This window comes from Pecten maximus, chromosome 3 (assembly GCF_902652985.1).
Source record: "Pecten maximus chromosome 3, xPecMax1.1, whole genome shotgun sequence".
Taxonomy (NCBI): domain Eukaryota; kingdom Metazoa; phylum Mollusca; class Bivalvia; order Pectinida; family Pectinidae; genus Pecten; species Pecten maximus.
The window spans coordinates 29685070-29700931 of NC_047017.1; the positions used below are offsets into that span (position 1 = coordinate 29685070).

The 15862-nt window shown below is 40.8% G+C and overlaps 1 protein-coding gene across 1 annotated transcript in view; it reads right to left on the reverse strand.

The window, feature by feature from the left end:
- LOC117323857 (tachykinin-like peptides receptor 99D) overlaps positions 1-4203 on the reverse strand; it is a 33397-nt gene extending 29194 nt beyond the window's left edge. Inside the window, exon 1 of the mRNA XM_033879357.1 lies at positions 3776-4203. The gene's annotated coding sequence lies outside the window, so the exon portion shown is untranslated. The remainder of the gene's footprint in view (positions 1-3775) is intronic.
- Between the last annotated feature and the right edge of the window lie 11659 nt (positions 4204-15862).

Below are 15862 nucleotides of genomic sequence, written 5' to 3' on the forward strand. Positions count from 1 at the left end.
ATGTGAGACCTGGTGTAGACCCGAGTATGGATCAAAGAGATATATCTCCTCAGTATGTGTGACCTGGTGTAGACCCTGGTATGGATCAAAGAGATATATCTCCTCAGTATGTGAGACCTGGTGTAGACCCTGGTATGGATCAAAGAGATATATCTCCTCAGTATGCGAGACCTGGTGTAGACCCGAGTATGGAACAAAGATATATATATCTCCTCAGCATGTGTGACCTGGTGTAGACCCGGGTATGTATCAAAGAGATATATCTCCTCAGTATGTGAGACCTGGTGTAGACCCGAGTATGGATCAAAGAGATATATCTCCTCAGTATGCGAGACCTGGTGTAGACCCGAGTATGGATCAAAGAGATATATCTCCTCAGTATGTGAGACCTGGTGTAGACCCGAGTATGGATCAAAGAGATATATATCTCCTCAGTATGCGAGACCTTGTGTAGACCCGGGTATGGATCAAAGAGATATATATCTCCTCAGTATGTGAGACCTGGTGTTGACCCGAGTATGGATCAAAGAGATATATATCCTCAGTATGTGAGACCTGGTGTAGACCCGGGTATGTATCAAAGAGATATATATCTCCTCAGTATGTGAGACCTGGTGTAGACCCGAGTATGGATCAAAGAGATATGTCTCCTCAGTATGTGAGACCTGGTGAAGACCCTGGTATGGACTATAGAGATATATCTCATGAGTATGTGAGACCTGGTGTAGACCCGAGTATGGATCAAAGAGATATATATCTCCTCAGTATGTGAGACCTGGTGTAGACCCTGGTATGGATCAAAGAGATATATCTCCTCAGTATGTGTGACTCTATCATATAGGGATATTCCACCCGAGGGGTCACAAAATGTGGTAAAACCCGAGGCTTCGCCGAGGGTTTTACCACATTTTGTGACCCAGAGGGTGAAATATCCCTATCCTACATGAACCACATATGATTGAGTATTTTTCTCTCATTCCCCAACCTAAAATATGCAAAAATAGGCACTATCTGTCGATAGCTTTCTCAGATAGACGCCATTTTTTCTAAAATCCAAACTTTTTTCTACTGCATATAATAAAAAAAGAACAGCGCCAATCGATTTACCATACCCCATATATGCAAACACAGTTTGCTGTTCTAAAAACGAAGGAAACCATTCATTTCCACAGTCTAACGTTGTTTCAGCAGCCCTGTCATTGCAAGCGAAGCCAAATCACTTGATGTCGGCCAAGCTAGTGTGTCCTTTCGCGTGAAAATATAGTTCCATGTTTTATTAATAAAAAAACAATAAAAGAACGTGTTTTTTTTACATAATTTATATCATAAATAATTTTTTTTATTAGATCTGGCCTAGCACATGGAGCAGACGATGTGTTTACAAATCTATAGATAGATCTACTTTCGGTTCAGCGACCTACTTTTGTATCATTGCGCGCGCGTGGCTATCCTACACCGGAAGCGAGGTAATACACACACTGGACAGACCAGTATGATACCGGTAGGGATGAGAGAACAAAGAGATATATATCTCCTCAGTATGTGAGACCTGGTGTAGACCCGAGTATGGATCAAAGAGATATATCTCCTCAGTATGTGAGACCTGGTGTAGACCCAAGTATGGATCAAAGAGATATATCTACTCAGTATATGAGACCTGGTGTAGTCCCGGGTATGGATCAAAGAGATATATCTCCTCAGTATGTGTGACCTGGTGTAGACCCGGGTATGGATCAAAGAGATATATCTCCTCAGTATGTGTGACCTGGTGTAGACCCGAGTATGGATCAAAGAGATATATCTCCTCAGTATGTGAGACCTGGTGTAGACCCGAGTATGGATCAAAGAGGTATATATCTCCTCAGTATGCGAGACCTGATGTAGACCCGGGTATGGATCAAAGAGATATATCTCCTCAGTATGTGAGATACTGATGTAGACCCGAGTATGGATCAAAGATATATATCTCCTCAGTATGTGAGACCTGATGTAGACCCTGGTATGGATCAAAGAGATATATATCGCCTCAGTATGTGAGACCTGATGTAGACCCGGGTATGGATCAAAGAGATATATATCTCCTCAGTATGTGAGACCTGATGTAGACCCGAGTATGGATCAAAGATATATATCTCCTCAGTATGTGAGACCTGATGTAGACCCGGGTATGGATCAAAGAGACATATATCACCTCAGTATGTGAGACCTGGTGTAGACCCGAGTATGGATCAAAGAGATATATCTCCTCAGTATGCGAGACCTGGTGTAGACCCTGGTATGGATCAAAGATATATATCTCCTCAGTATGTGAGACCTGATGTAGACCCGAGTATGGATCAAAGAGATATATGTCCTCAGTATGTAAGATACTGATGTAGACCCTGGCCTTGATATACAGATATATCTCCCGAGTTGAGTGTATACCTGGTGTAGCCGACCTTCCTCCTGTTTCAATCCTTTACACATCTTATCTGTAAATATTGTCTTATAACGTATCATGAGGCGATACTGTTATCTGTCCGTGAACCTATCAAAGGTAACACCTCATAAAATTAGTACTGTCTTGAAAAATTAATGGGGACGTCTTCAGTAATTATAATATCTATGTTAACCTGACACGTAAAGAGGTTTTGTATCTTACACATGTCTAGATCCGACAAGGGGCTGACGATTTTACTCGGAATAGTCGAGATCACCATTTACATACCAATCCAATTAGACATAATGTTAATGTGACATACAAACGTAGCGAAACATTACACAATTACAAATAATATATTACAAACATAGAGAAACACTACACAAATACAAATAAAATATTACAAACATAGAGAAAGACTACACAAATACAAATAAAGTGTTACAAGTGTAGCGAAACATTACACAAATACAAATGATATATTACAAAAGTAACGAGACATTACACAAACACAAATAACATATTACAAACATAGAGAAACACTACACAAATACAAATAAAATATTTCAAACGTAGCGAAATATTACACAATTACAAATAATATACTACAAAAGTAGCGAAACATTACACAATTACAAATAATATATTACAAAAGTAACGAAATATTACACAAATACAAATGATATACATTGTACATTGTACAGTATTACAAGCGTAGCGAAACATTACACAAATACAAATAAAATTTTACAAGCGTAACGATATACATGTAATGCATAAATACAAATGGAATATTTCAAACGTAGCGAAACATTATATAGATACAAATGATATATGACAAGGGTAGCGAAATATTACACAGATTTAAACGAAATATTACAAATAAAGCGAATCATGAAATGGGATTAAAATATCATGTGTTAAGCTGAAAAAATATAAATACAGTTTATGATCTTCTTAGATTTCAGATTCTTTGTTACGGATGGTGACAGGTTGGTTACTGTTGATGGTGACAGGTTGGTTACTGTTGATGGTGACAGGTTGGTTACTGTAGATGTGGTGTGACTACGTAACAATTGATCGTACAAGTTATGATTTATACACAACACCAACCTGGTGTGGTTCCTGCAGCTGGTGAATTATTGCTGTTTTCAAAAATGATTTATTTGTAAGAAAATACCAATTGTCGTCAAACGATATACATCTGTAGCCCGAAGCGAAATTCAGCACATACCATAATTTTCAGATTCTGCCATAACAAATGCACATGTTACATTAAAATACCCAAAATCAAAGTCAAGATAATTTTTATGATAAGAATGGCCAATTTTACAAGGAATCAACTAGAAAACTCACCGAATGCCACAGTATATATTCCTTAAACTTCCGCAATCACTGCTCGTGAGGGTCCTATTGCCAATGTCTGCCGTGTGTCACCCTCCCTCATAACTGTCAGTTTATTTCACCGACTCTGGCCTTGGTCGTCCGTACCCAGACTGACACGAGTCGTGATGCTGCTGTGGTTAAAATCCAAAGAAAGAATTGATTATTGTTTCATTAGTACCCGCTATTCCAATCACACTGCTGTTTAGAAGACAGTTTCGTTGGCACCTGTCGTTGATAAACGATAGTTTCGTTGATATCAATCAGATGGCTGTTTGGCTGGTACTCGTCACTCTAATAACATTGCTGTTTCGTTGGTGTCCACAGTTCCAATGAGATTGCGGTTCGCTGGTACCCTTTTTGAAATGCTGATTACTGGTAGAGAGCCTGCTGAAGTACATTGACGGAGGTAATATATACCACTGCACTTCCCGGCGCCCCGGAATACACCGACGATCTTGTTGTGGTTTACATAAACCGTCCTCTTCTCCTGCTGGGTCAAGATAAATAATCGACGAAACATACGAAAAAGAAAAGCACTGCATGTATCTACTATTTAGATTCATATGTGGTTTTTGTAGCAATAAATAAATAAAAACAAATTGACTTCCAACTAAATCATCTAGACTTTGTCAGACACGCCCCTCAGTAGAGAATCTACATCACAAGCATCAGATAAAACTGAAATAAAGAATGATAAAGAAACAAGAAATGTCTTTCAAAAAGATAAACGGCATAGTTTTAATGCTGGTGGTTATAATGAAAAACTGCTGGTGAAATAAATTGATAACAAAATTGTATCAGTTTGAATCATTTTTGGTGATAATAAGACTGCATTTGAATCAGGAATATAATTTTATTAGTGTGTCATTTGAAAAGATACATCAGTTTGCATTCAATCTTAACTTTGTTTCGTTTTTAACAGCATATCTGCATTTTGAATTTTCCGCTACATTGACCAATAACATACTACATCTTGACCAGTAACGCCACCTGTCGCGTCATATCCGGGTCCAAAAAAATATCTTACGGGTATGCCAAAAAAACAATATTATGAGCAAAGACATCGTAAATAAATACGTGACACGTGTCGGTAAACCTAGTATAAAACACGTCCTATTGGTGGCACGTGTCGGTAGACCTAGTATAAAACACGTCCTATTGGTGGCTCGTGTCGGTAAACCTAGTATAAAACACGTCCTATTGGTGGCACGTGTCGGTAAACCTAGTATAAAACACGTCCTATTGGTGGCACGTGTCGGTAAACCTAGTATAAAACACGTCCTATTGGTGGCACGTGTCGGTAAACCTAGTATAAAACACGTCCTATTGGTGGCACGTGTCGGTAAATCAAGTATAAAACACGTCCTATTGGTGGCACGTGTCGGTAAATCAAGTATAAAACACGTCCTAATAGTGGCACGTGTCGGTAAACCTAGTATTACGTTTCGTATTGAAAGCACGTGTCGGTAGACCCAGTATAAAACACGTCATATTGGTGGCACGTGTCGGTAAATCAAGTATAAAACACGTGCTATTGGTGGCACGTGTCGGTAAACGAAGTATAAAATACGTCCTATTGGTGGCATGTGTCGGTGGACCTAGTACAAAACACATCCTAATAATGGCACGTGTAGGTAAACCTAGTATAAAACACGTCCTATTGGTGGCACGTGTCGGTAAACCTAGTATAAAACACGTCCTAATAGTGGCACGTGTCGGTAAACCTAGTATAAGACACGTCCTATTGGTGGCACGTGTTGGTAAACCTCGTAAAAAACACATCCTATTGGTGGCACGTGTAGGTAAACCTAGTATAAAACACGTCCTATTGGTGGCACGTGTATGTACACATAGTATAAAACACGTCCTAATAGTGGCACGTGTAGGTAAACCCAGTATAAAACACGTCCTATTGGTGGCACGTGTAGGTAAACCTAGTATAAAACACGTCCTAATAGTTGCACGTGTCGGTAAACCTAGTATAAAACACGTCCTAATAGTGGCACGTGTAGGTAAACCTAGTATAAAACACGTCCTATTGGTGGCACGTGTCGGTAAACATAGTATAAAACACGTCCTAATAGTGGCACGTGTAGGTAAACCAAGTATTACGTGTCGTATTGATAGCACGTGTCGGTAAACCTAGTATAAAACCCGTCCTATTGGTGGCACGTGTCGGTAAACCTAGTATAAAACACGTCGTAATAGTGGCTCGTGTCGGTAAACCTAGTATAAAATACGTCATATTGGTGGCACGTATCGGTAAACCTAGTATAAAACACGTCCTAATAGTGGCACGTGTCGGTAAACCTAGTATAAAAAACGTCCTTTTGGTGGCACGTATCGGTAAACCTAGTATAAAACACGTCCTAATAGTGGCACGTGTTGGTAAACCTAGTATAAAACACGTCCTATTGGTGGTACGTGTCGGTAAATCAAGTATAAAACATGTCCTATTGGTGGCACGTGTCGGTAAACCTAGTATAAAACACGTCCTATTGGTGGCACGTGTCGGTAAACCGAGTATAAAACACGTCGTAATAGTGGCTCGTGTTGGTAAACCTAGTATAAAATACGTCCTATTGGTGGCACGTGTCGGTAAACCTAGTATAAAACACGTCCTAATAGTGGCACGTGTCGGTAAACCTAGTATAAAACACCTCCTATTGGTGGCACGTGTCGGTAAATCAAGTATAAAACATGTCCTATTGGTGGCACGTGTCGTTAAACCTAATATAAAACACGTCCTATTGGTGGCACGTGTCGGTAAACCTAGTATAAAACACGTCCTATTGGTGGCACGTGTCGGTAAACCTGGTATAAAACACGTCCTATTGGTGGCACGTGTCGGTAAACCTGGTATAAAACACGTCCTATTGGTGGCACGTGTAGGTAAACCTAGTATAAAAACGTCCTATTGGTGGCACGTGTAGGTAAACCTAGTATAAAACACGTCCTAATAGTGGCACGTGTCGGTAAACCTAGTATTACGTTTCGTATTGAAAGCACGTGTCGGTAGACCCAGTATAAAACACGTCATGTTGGTGGCACGTGTCGGTAAATCAAGTATAAAACACGTGCTATTGGTGGCACGTGTCGGTAAACGAAGTATAAAATACGTCCTATTGGTGGCACGTGTCGGTGGACCTAGTACAAAACACATCCTAATAATGGCACGTGTAGGTAAACCTAGTATAAAACACGTCCTATTGGTGGCACGTGTCGGTAAATCAAGTATAAAACACGTCCTAATAGTGGCACGTGTCGGTAAACCTAGTATTACGTTTCGTATTGAAAGCACGTGTCGGTAGACCCAGTATAAAACACGTCATGTTGGTGGCACGTGTCGGTAAATCAAGTATAAAACACGTGCTATTGGTGGCACGTGTCGGTAAACGAAGTATAAAATACGTCCTATTGGTGGCACGTGTCGGTGGACCTAGTACAAAACACATCCTAATAATGGCACGTGTAGGTAAACCTAGTATAAAACACGTCCTATTGGTGGCACGTGTCGGTAAACCTAGTATAAAACACGTCCTATTGGAGGCACATGTCGGTAAACCTAGTATAAAACACGTCCTATTGGTGGCACGTGTCGGTAAACCTAGTATAAAACACGTCCTATTGGTGGCACGTGTCGGTAAATCAAGTATAAAACATGTCCTATTGGTGGCACGTGTCGGTAAACCTAATATAAAACACGTCCTATTGGTGGCACGTGTCGGTAAACCTGGTATAAAACACGTCCTATTGGTGGCACGTGTCGGTAAACCTAGTATAAAACACGTCCTATTGGTGGCACGTGTCGGTAAATCAAGTATAAAACACGTCCTATTGGTGGCACGTGTCGGTAAATCAAGTATAAAACACGTCCTAATAGTGGCACGTGTCGGTAAACCTAGTATTACGTTTCGTATTGAAAGCACGTGTCGGTAGACCCAGTATAAAACACGTCATATTGGTGGCACGTGTCGGTAAATCAAGTATAAAACACGTGCTATTGGTGGCACGTGTCGGTAAACGAAGTATAAAATACGTCCTATTGGTGGCATGTGTCGGTGGACCTAGTACAAAACACATCCTAATAATGGCACGTGTAGGTAAACCTAGTATAAAACACGTCCTATTGGTGGCACGTGTCGGTAAACCTAGTATAAAACACGTCCTAATAGTGGCACGTGTCGGTAAACCTAGTATAAGACACGTCCTATTGGTGGCACGTGTTGGTAAACCTCGTAAAAAACACATCCTATTGGTGGCACGTGTAGGTAAACCTAGTATAAAACACGTCCTATTGGTGGCACGTGTATGTACACATAGTATAAAACACGTCCTAATAGTGGCACGTGTAGGTAAACCCAGTATAAAACACGTCCTATTGGTGGCACGTGTAGGTAAACCTAGTATAAAACACGTCCTAAAAGTTGCACGTGTCGGTAAACCTAGTATAAAACACGTCCTAATAGTGGCAGGTGTAGGTAAACCTAGTATAAAACACGTCCTATTGGTGGCACGTGTCGGTAAACATAGTATAAAACACGTCCTAATAGTGGCACGTGTAGGTAAACCAAGTATTACGTGTCGTATTGATAGCACGTGTCGGTAAACCTAGTATAAAACCCGTCCTATTGGTGGCACGTGTCGGTAAACCTAGTATAAAACACGTCGTAATAGTGGCTCGTGTCGGTAAACCTAGTATAAAATACGTCATATTGGTGGCACGTATCGGTAAACCTAGTATAAAACACGTCCTAATAGTGGCACGTGTCGGTAAACCTAGTATAAAAAACGTCCTTTTGGTGGCACGTATCGGTAAACCTAGTATAAAACACGTCCTAATAGTGGCACATGTTGGTAAACCTAGTATAAAACACGTCCTATTGGTGGTACGTGTCGGTAAATCAAGTATAAAACATGTCCTATTGGTGGCACGTGTCGGTAAACCTAGTATAAAACACGTCCTATTGGTGGCACGTGTCGGTAAACCGAGTATAAAACACGTCGTAATAGTGGCTCGTGTTGGTAAACCTAGTATAAAATACGTCCTATTGGTGGCACGTGTCGGTAAACCTAGTATAAAACACGTCCTAATAGTGGCACGTGTCGGTAAACCTAGTATAAAACACCTCCTATTGGTGGCACGTGTCGGTAAATCAAGTATAAAACATGTCCTATTGGTGGCACGTGTCGTTAAACCTAATATAAAACACGTCCTATTGGTGGCACGTGTCGGTAAACCTAGTATAAAACACGTCCTATTGGTGGCACGTGTCGGTAAACCTGGTATAAAACACGTCCTATTGGTGGCACGTGTCGGTAAACCTGGTATAAAACACGTCCTATTGGTGGCACGTGTAGGTAAACCTAGTATAAAAACGTCCTATTGGTGGCACGTGTAGGTAAACCTAGTATAAAACACGTCCTATTGGTGGCACGTGTCGGTAAATCAAGTATAAAACACGTCCTATTGGTGGCACGTGTCGGTAAATCAAGTATAAAACACGTCCTAATAGTGGCACGTGTCGGTAAACCTAGTATTACGTTTCGTATTGAAAGCACGTGTCGATAGACCCAGTATAAAACACGTCATGTTGGTGGCACGTGTCGGTAAATCAAGTATAAAACACGTGCTATTGGTGGCACGTGTCGGTAAACGAAGTATAAAATACGTCCTATTGGTGGCACGTGTCGGTGGACCTAGTACAAAACACATCCTAATAATGGCACGTGTAGGTAAACCTAGTATAAAACACGTCCTATTGGTGGCACGTGTCGGTAAACCTAGTATAAAACACGTCCTATTGGAGGCACATGTCGGTAAACCTAGTATAAAACACGTCCTATTGGTGGCACGTGTCGGTAAACCTAGTATAAAACACGTCCTATTGGTGGCACGTGTCGGTAAATCAAGTATAAAACATGTCCTATTGGTGGCACGTGTCGGTAAACCTAATATAAAACACGTCCTATTGGTGGCACGTGTCGGTAAACCTAGTATAAAACACGTCCTATTGGTGGCACGTGTCGGTAAACCTGGTATAAAACACGTCCTATTGGTGGCACGTGTCGGTAAACCTGGTATAAAACACGTCCTATTGGTGGCACATGTCGGTAAACCTGGTATAAAACACGTCCTATTGGTGGCACGTGTAGGGAAACCAAGTATAAAACACGTCCTATTGGTGGCACGTGTAGGTTAACCTAGTATAAAACACGTCCTATTGGTGGCACGTGTATGTACACATAGTATAAAACACGTCCTAATAGTGGCACGTGTAGGTAAACCTAGTATAAAACACGTCCTATTGGTGGCACGTGTAGGTAAACCTAGTATAAAACACGTCCTATTGGTGGCACGTGTATGTACACATAGTATAAAACACGTCCTAATAGTGGCACGTGTAGGTAAACCTAGTATAAAACACGTCCTATTGGTGGCACGTGTCGGTAAACCTAGTATAAAACACGTCCTAATAGTGGCTCGTGTCGGTAAACCTAGTATAAAATACGTCCTATTGGTGGCACCTATCGGTAAACCTAGTATAAAACACGTCCTAATAGTGGCACGTGTCGGTAAACCTAGTATAAAACACGTCCTATTGGTGGCACGTGTAGGTAAACCTAGTATAAAACACGTCCTAATAGTTGCACGTGTCGGTAAACCTAGTATAAAACACGTCCTAATAGTGGCACGTGTAGGTAAACCTAGTATAAAACACGTCCTATTGGTGGCACGTGTCGGTAAACATAGTATAAAACACGTCCTAATAGTGGCACGTGTAGGTAAACCAAGTATTACGTGTCGTATTGATAGCGCGTGTCGGTAAACCTAGTATAAAACCCGTCCTATTGGTGGCACGTGTCGGTAAACCTAGTATAAAACACGTCGTAATAGTGGCTCGTGTCGGTAAACCTAGTATAAAATACGTCATATTGGTGGCACGTATCGGTAAACCTAGTATAAAACACGTCCTAATAGTGGCACGTGTCGGTAAACCTAGTATAAAAAACGTCCTTTTGGTGGCACGTATCGGTAAACCTAGTATAAAACACGTCCTAATAGTGGCACGTGTTGGTAAACCTAGTATAAAACACGTCCTATTGGTGGTACGTGTCGGTAAATCAAGTATAAAACATGTCCTATTGGTGGCACGTGTCGGTAAACCTAGTATAAAACACGTCCTATTGGTGGCACGTGTCGGTAAACCGAGTATAAAACACGTCGTAATAGTGGCTCGTGTCGGTAAACCTAGTATAAAATACGTCCTATTGGTGGCACGTGTCGGTAAACCTAGTATAAAACACGTCCTAATAGTGGCACGTGTCGGTAAACCTAGTATAAAACACGTCCTATTGGTGGCACGTGTCGGTAAATCAAGTATAAAACATGTCCTATTGGTGGCACGTGTCGTTAAACCTAATATAAAACACGTCCTATTGGTGGCACGTGTCGGTAAACCTAGTATAAAACACGTCCTATTGGTGGCACGTGTCGGTAAACCTGGTATAAAACACGTCCTATTGGTGGCACGTGTCGGTAAACCTGGTATAAAACACGTCCTATTGGTGGCACGTGTAGGTAAACCTAGTATAAAAACGTCCTATTGGTGGCACGTGTAGGTAAACCTAGTATAAAACACGTCCTATTGGTGGCACGTGTCGGTAAATCAAGTATAAAACACGTCCTATTGGTGGCACGTGTCGGTAAATCAAGTATAAAACACGTCCTAATAGTGGCACGTGTCGGTAAACCTAGTATTACGTTTCGTATTGAAAGCACGTGTCGGTAGACCCAGTATAAAACACGTCATGTTGGTGGCACGTGTCGGTAAATCAAGTATAAAACACGTGCTATTGGTGGCACGTGTCGGTAAACGAAGTATAAAATACGTCCTATTGGTGGCACGTGTCGGTGGACCTAGTACAAAACACATCCTAATAATGGCACGTGTAGGTAAACCTAGTATAAAACACGTCCTATTGGTGGCACGTGTCGGTAAACCTAGTATAAAACACGTCCTATTGGTGGCACATGTCGGTAAACCTAGTATAAAACACGTCCTATTGGTGGCACGTGTCGGTAAACCTAGTATAAAACACGTCCTATTGGTGGCACGTGTCGGTAAATCAAGTATAAAACATGTCCTATTGGTGGCACGTGTCGGTAAACCTAATATAAAACACGTCCTATTGGTGGCACGTGTCGGTAAACGTAGTATAAAACACGTCCTATTGGTGGCACGTGTCGGTAAACCTGGTATAAAACACGTCCTATTGGTGGCACGTGTCGGTAAACCTGGTATAAAACACGTCCTATTGGTGGCACATGTCGGTAAACCTGGTATAAAACACGTCCTATTGGTGGCACGTGTAGGGAAACCAAGTACAAAACACGTCCTATTGGTGGCACGTGTAGGTTAACCTAGTATAAAACACGTCCTATTGGTGGCACGTGTATGTACACATAGTATAAAACACGTCCTAATAGTGGCACGTGTAGGTAAACCTAGTATAAAACACGTCCTATTGGTGGCACGTGTAGGTAAACCTAGTATAAAACACGTCCTATTGGTGGCACGTGTATGTACACATAGTATAAAACACGTCCTAATAGTGGCACGTGTAGGTAAACCTGGTATAAAACACGTCCTAATAGTGGCTCGTGTCGGTAAACCTAGTATAAAATACGTCCTATTGGTGGCACCTATCGGTAAACCTAGTATAAAACACGTCCTAATAGTGGCACGTGTCGGTAAACCTAGTATAAAACACGTCCTATTGGTGGCACGTATCGGTAAACCTAGTATAAAACAAGTCCTAATAGTGGCACGTGTCGGTAAACCTAGTATAAAACACGTCCTATTGGTGGCACGTATCGGTAAACCTAGTATAAAACACGTCCTAATAGTGGCACGTGTCGGTAAACCTAGTATAAAACACGTCCTAATAGTGGCACGTGTAGGTAAACCTAGTATAAAACACGTCCTATTGGTGGCACGTGTCGGTAAACCTGGTATAAAACACGTCCTATTGGTGGCACGTGTAGGTAAACCTAGTATAAAACACCTCCTATTGGTGGCACGTGTAGGTAAACCTAGTACAAAACACGTCCTAATAGTGGCACGTGTCGGTAAACCTAGTACAAAACACGTCCTAATAGTGGCACGTGTAGGTAAACCTAGTATAAAACATGTCCTAATAATGGCACGTGTAGGTAAACCTAGTATAAAACATGTCCTTTTGGTGGCACGTGTATGTACACATAGTATAAAACACGTCCTATTGGTGGCACGTGTCGGTAAACCTAGTACAAAACACGTCCTAATAGTGGCACGTGTAGGTAAACCTAGTATAAAACATGTCCTAATAATGGCACGTGTAGGTAAACCTAGTATAAAACATGTCCTTTTGGTGGCACGTGTATGTACACATAGTACAAAACACGTCCTAATAGTGGCACGTGTAGGTAAACCTAGTATAAAACATGTCCTAATAATGGCACGTGTCGGTAAACCTAGTATAAAACACGTCCTAATAGTGGCACGTGTAGGTAAACCTAGTATAAAACACGTCCTATTGGTGGCACGTGTAGGTAAACATAGTATAAAACACGTCGTAATAGTGGCTCGTGTCTGTAAACCTAGTATAAAATACGTCCTATTGGTGGCACGTATCGGCAAACATAGTATAAAACATGTCCTTTTGGTGGCACGTATCGGTAAACCTAGTATAAAACACGTCCTAATAGTGACACGTGTCGGTAAATCAAGTATAAAACATGTCCTATTGGTGGCACGTGTCGGTAAACCTAGTATAAAACACGTCCTATTGGTGGCACGTGTAGGTAAACCTAGTATAAAACACGTCCTATTGGTGACACGTGTCGGTAAACCTAGTATAAAACACGTCCTATTGGTGGCACGTGTCGGTAAACCTAGTATAAAACACGTCCTATTGGTGGCACGTGTAGGTAAACCTACTATTGGTGGCACGTGTCGGTAAACCTAGTATTAAACACGTTCTAATAGTGTAGGTAAACCTAGTATTAAACACGTTCTAATAGTGGCACGTGTCGGTAAACCAAGTTTAAAACACGTTCTATTGGTGGCACGTGTCGGTAGACCTATATATCTAGCTGGTGGTATACTTCTAGGCACATGTTTTAGATTATTAAACATAGCTAGTTAACCCTGCATATGAACAAAAGTAAAAATATTTGTACTCTAGACAACATTTGCAATTTTAATACAGCCGTGAAGGATAAGTAAACATATCTTTTCTGTGGTTTTAAGACCTGTGAAAACCACGGTTACCACTCCAAAAACCTTAAAAACTGCAAAATACCATGTTGTTGTTTTTTATCCCAAAATGACACAATTCCCTTAACATTATTTTTTCCTGAAACCTATTCGAACTTAAATATCTCTACCCAAAGACAGAATTATCTTGTTTTGACATATCTTCATCATAAGGATTTCCTGCTGTCTTACCTAGTCTGCTACTCACCATTTTTTTGTGAAATAAAATTTCCAGTGTAAATACACTTTCAGAAAATCCGGAAACTCATAATCTCCAACACATTTTTTAACGAATGTGAAGCCTGTACTATTGTAAAAGTGGATATTTTCGCGCGTTAAAATTTTCGCTTAGTCAGCTTCCAAACTGTTCGCGGTGTGGATATTTTCGCGCTGTCAGTCATGATGATGTAATAATGAATATACCAATTATAATATATATTTATTTAATTTTTGTCTGCATATCATAATACAACAGTTATCTACTGAAAAAAGAATCAACAATGACCAGGTTATCCTACTGTGATCTGCTACCCAAAATAATGTGTCATATATATTGATGGGACGTACCGGTGAACTAAGAGTAATGTGCCATATTAATGGCACGTATCGGTAAACCTGGTGTATAGCGTGTCATGTTGATGACACGTGCCGGTAAACCTAGTATAGCATATGGTATTGATGGTACGTGTCGGTAAACCTAGTATAACATATGGTATTGATGGTACGTGTCGGTAAACCTAGTATAACATATGGTATTGATGGTACGGGCCGGTAAACCTAGTATAACATATGGTATTGATGGTACGGGCCGGTAAACCTAGTATAACATATTGTATTGATGGTACGTGTCGGTAAACATAGTATAACATATGGTATTGATGGTACGGGCCGGTAAACCTAGTATAACATATGGTATTGATGGTACGGACCGGTAAACCTAGTATAACATATGGTATTGATGGTACGGGCCGGTAAACCTAGTATAACATATGGTATTGATGGTACGGACCGGTAAACCTAGTATAACATATGGTATTGATGGTACGGACCGGTAAACCTAGTATAACATATGGTATTGATGGTACGGGCCGGTAAACCTAGTATAACATATGGTATTGATGGTACGGGTCGGTAAACCTAGTATAACATATGGTATTGATGGTACGGACCGGTAAACCTAGTATAACATATGGTATTGATGGTACGTGTCGGTAAACCTAGTATAACATATAGTATTGATGGCACGGACCGGTAAACCTAGTATAACATATGTTGGTGATGGTACGGGCCGGTAAACCTAGTATAACATATGGTATTGATGGTACGTGTCGGTAAACCTAGTATAACATATGGTATTGATGGTACGTGTCGGTAAACCTAGTATAACATATGGTATTGATGGTACGGGCCGGTAAACCTAGTATAACATATGGTATTGATGGTACGGGCCGGTAAACCTAGTATAACATATGGTATTGATGGTACGTGTCGGTAAACATAGTATAACATATGGTATTGATGGTACGGGCCGGTAAACCTAGTATAACATATGGTATTGATGGTACGGACCGGTAAACCTAGTATAACATATGGTATTGATGGTACGGGCCGGTAAACCTAGTATAACATATGGTATTGATGGTACGGACCGGTAAACCTAGTATAACATATGGTATTGATGGTACGGACCGGTAAACCTAGTATAACATATGGTATTGATGGTACGGGCCGGTAAACCTAGTATAACATATGGTAT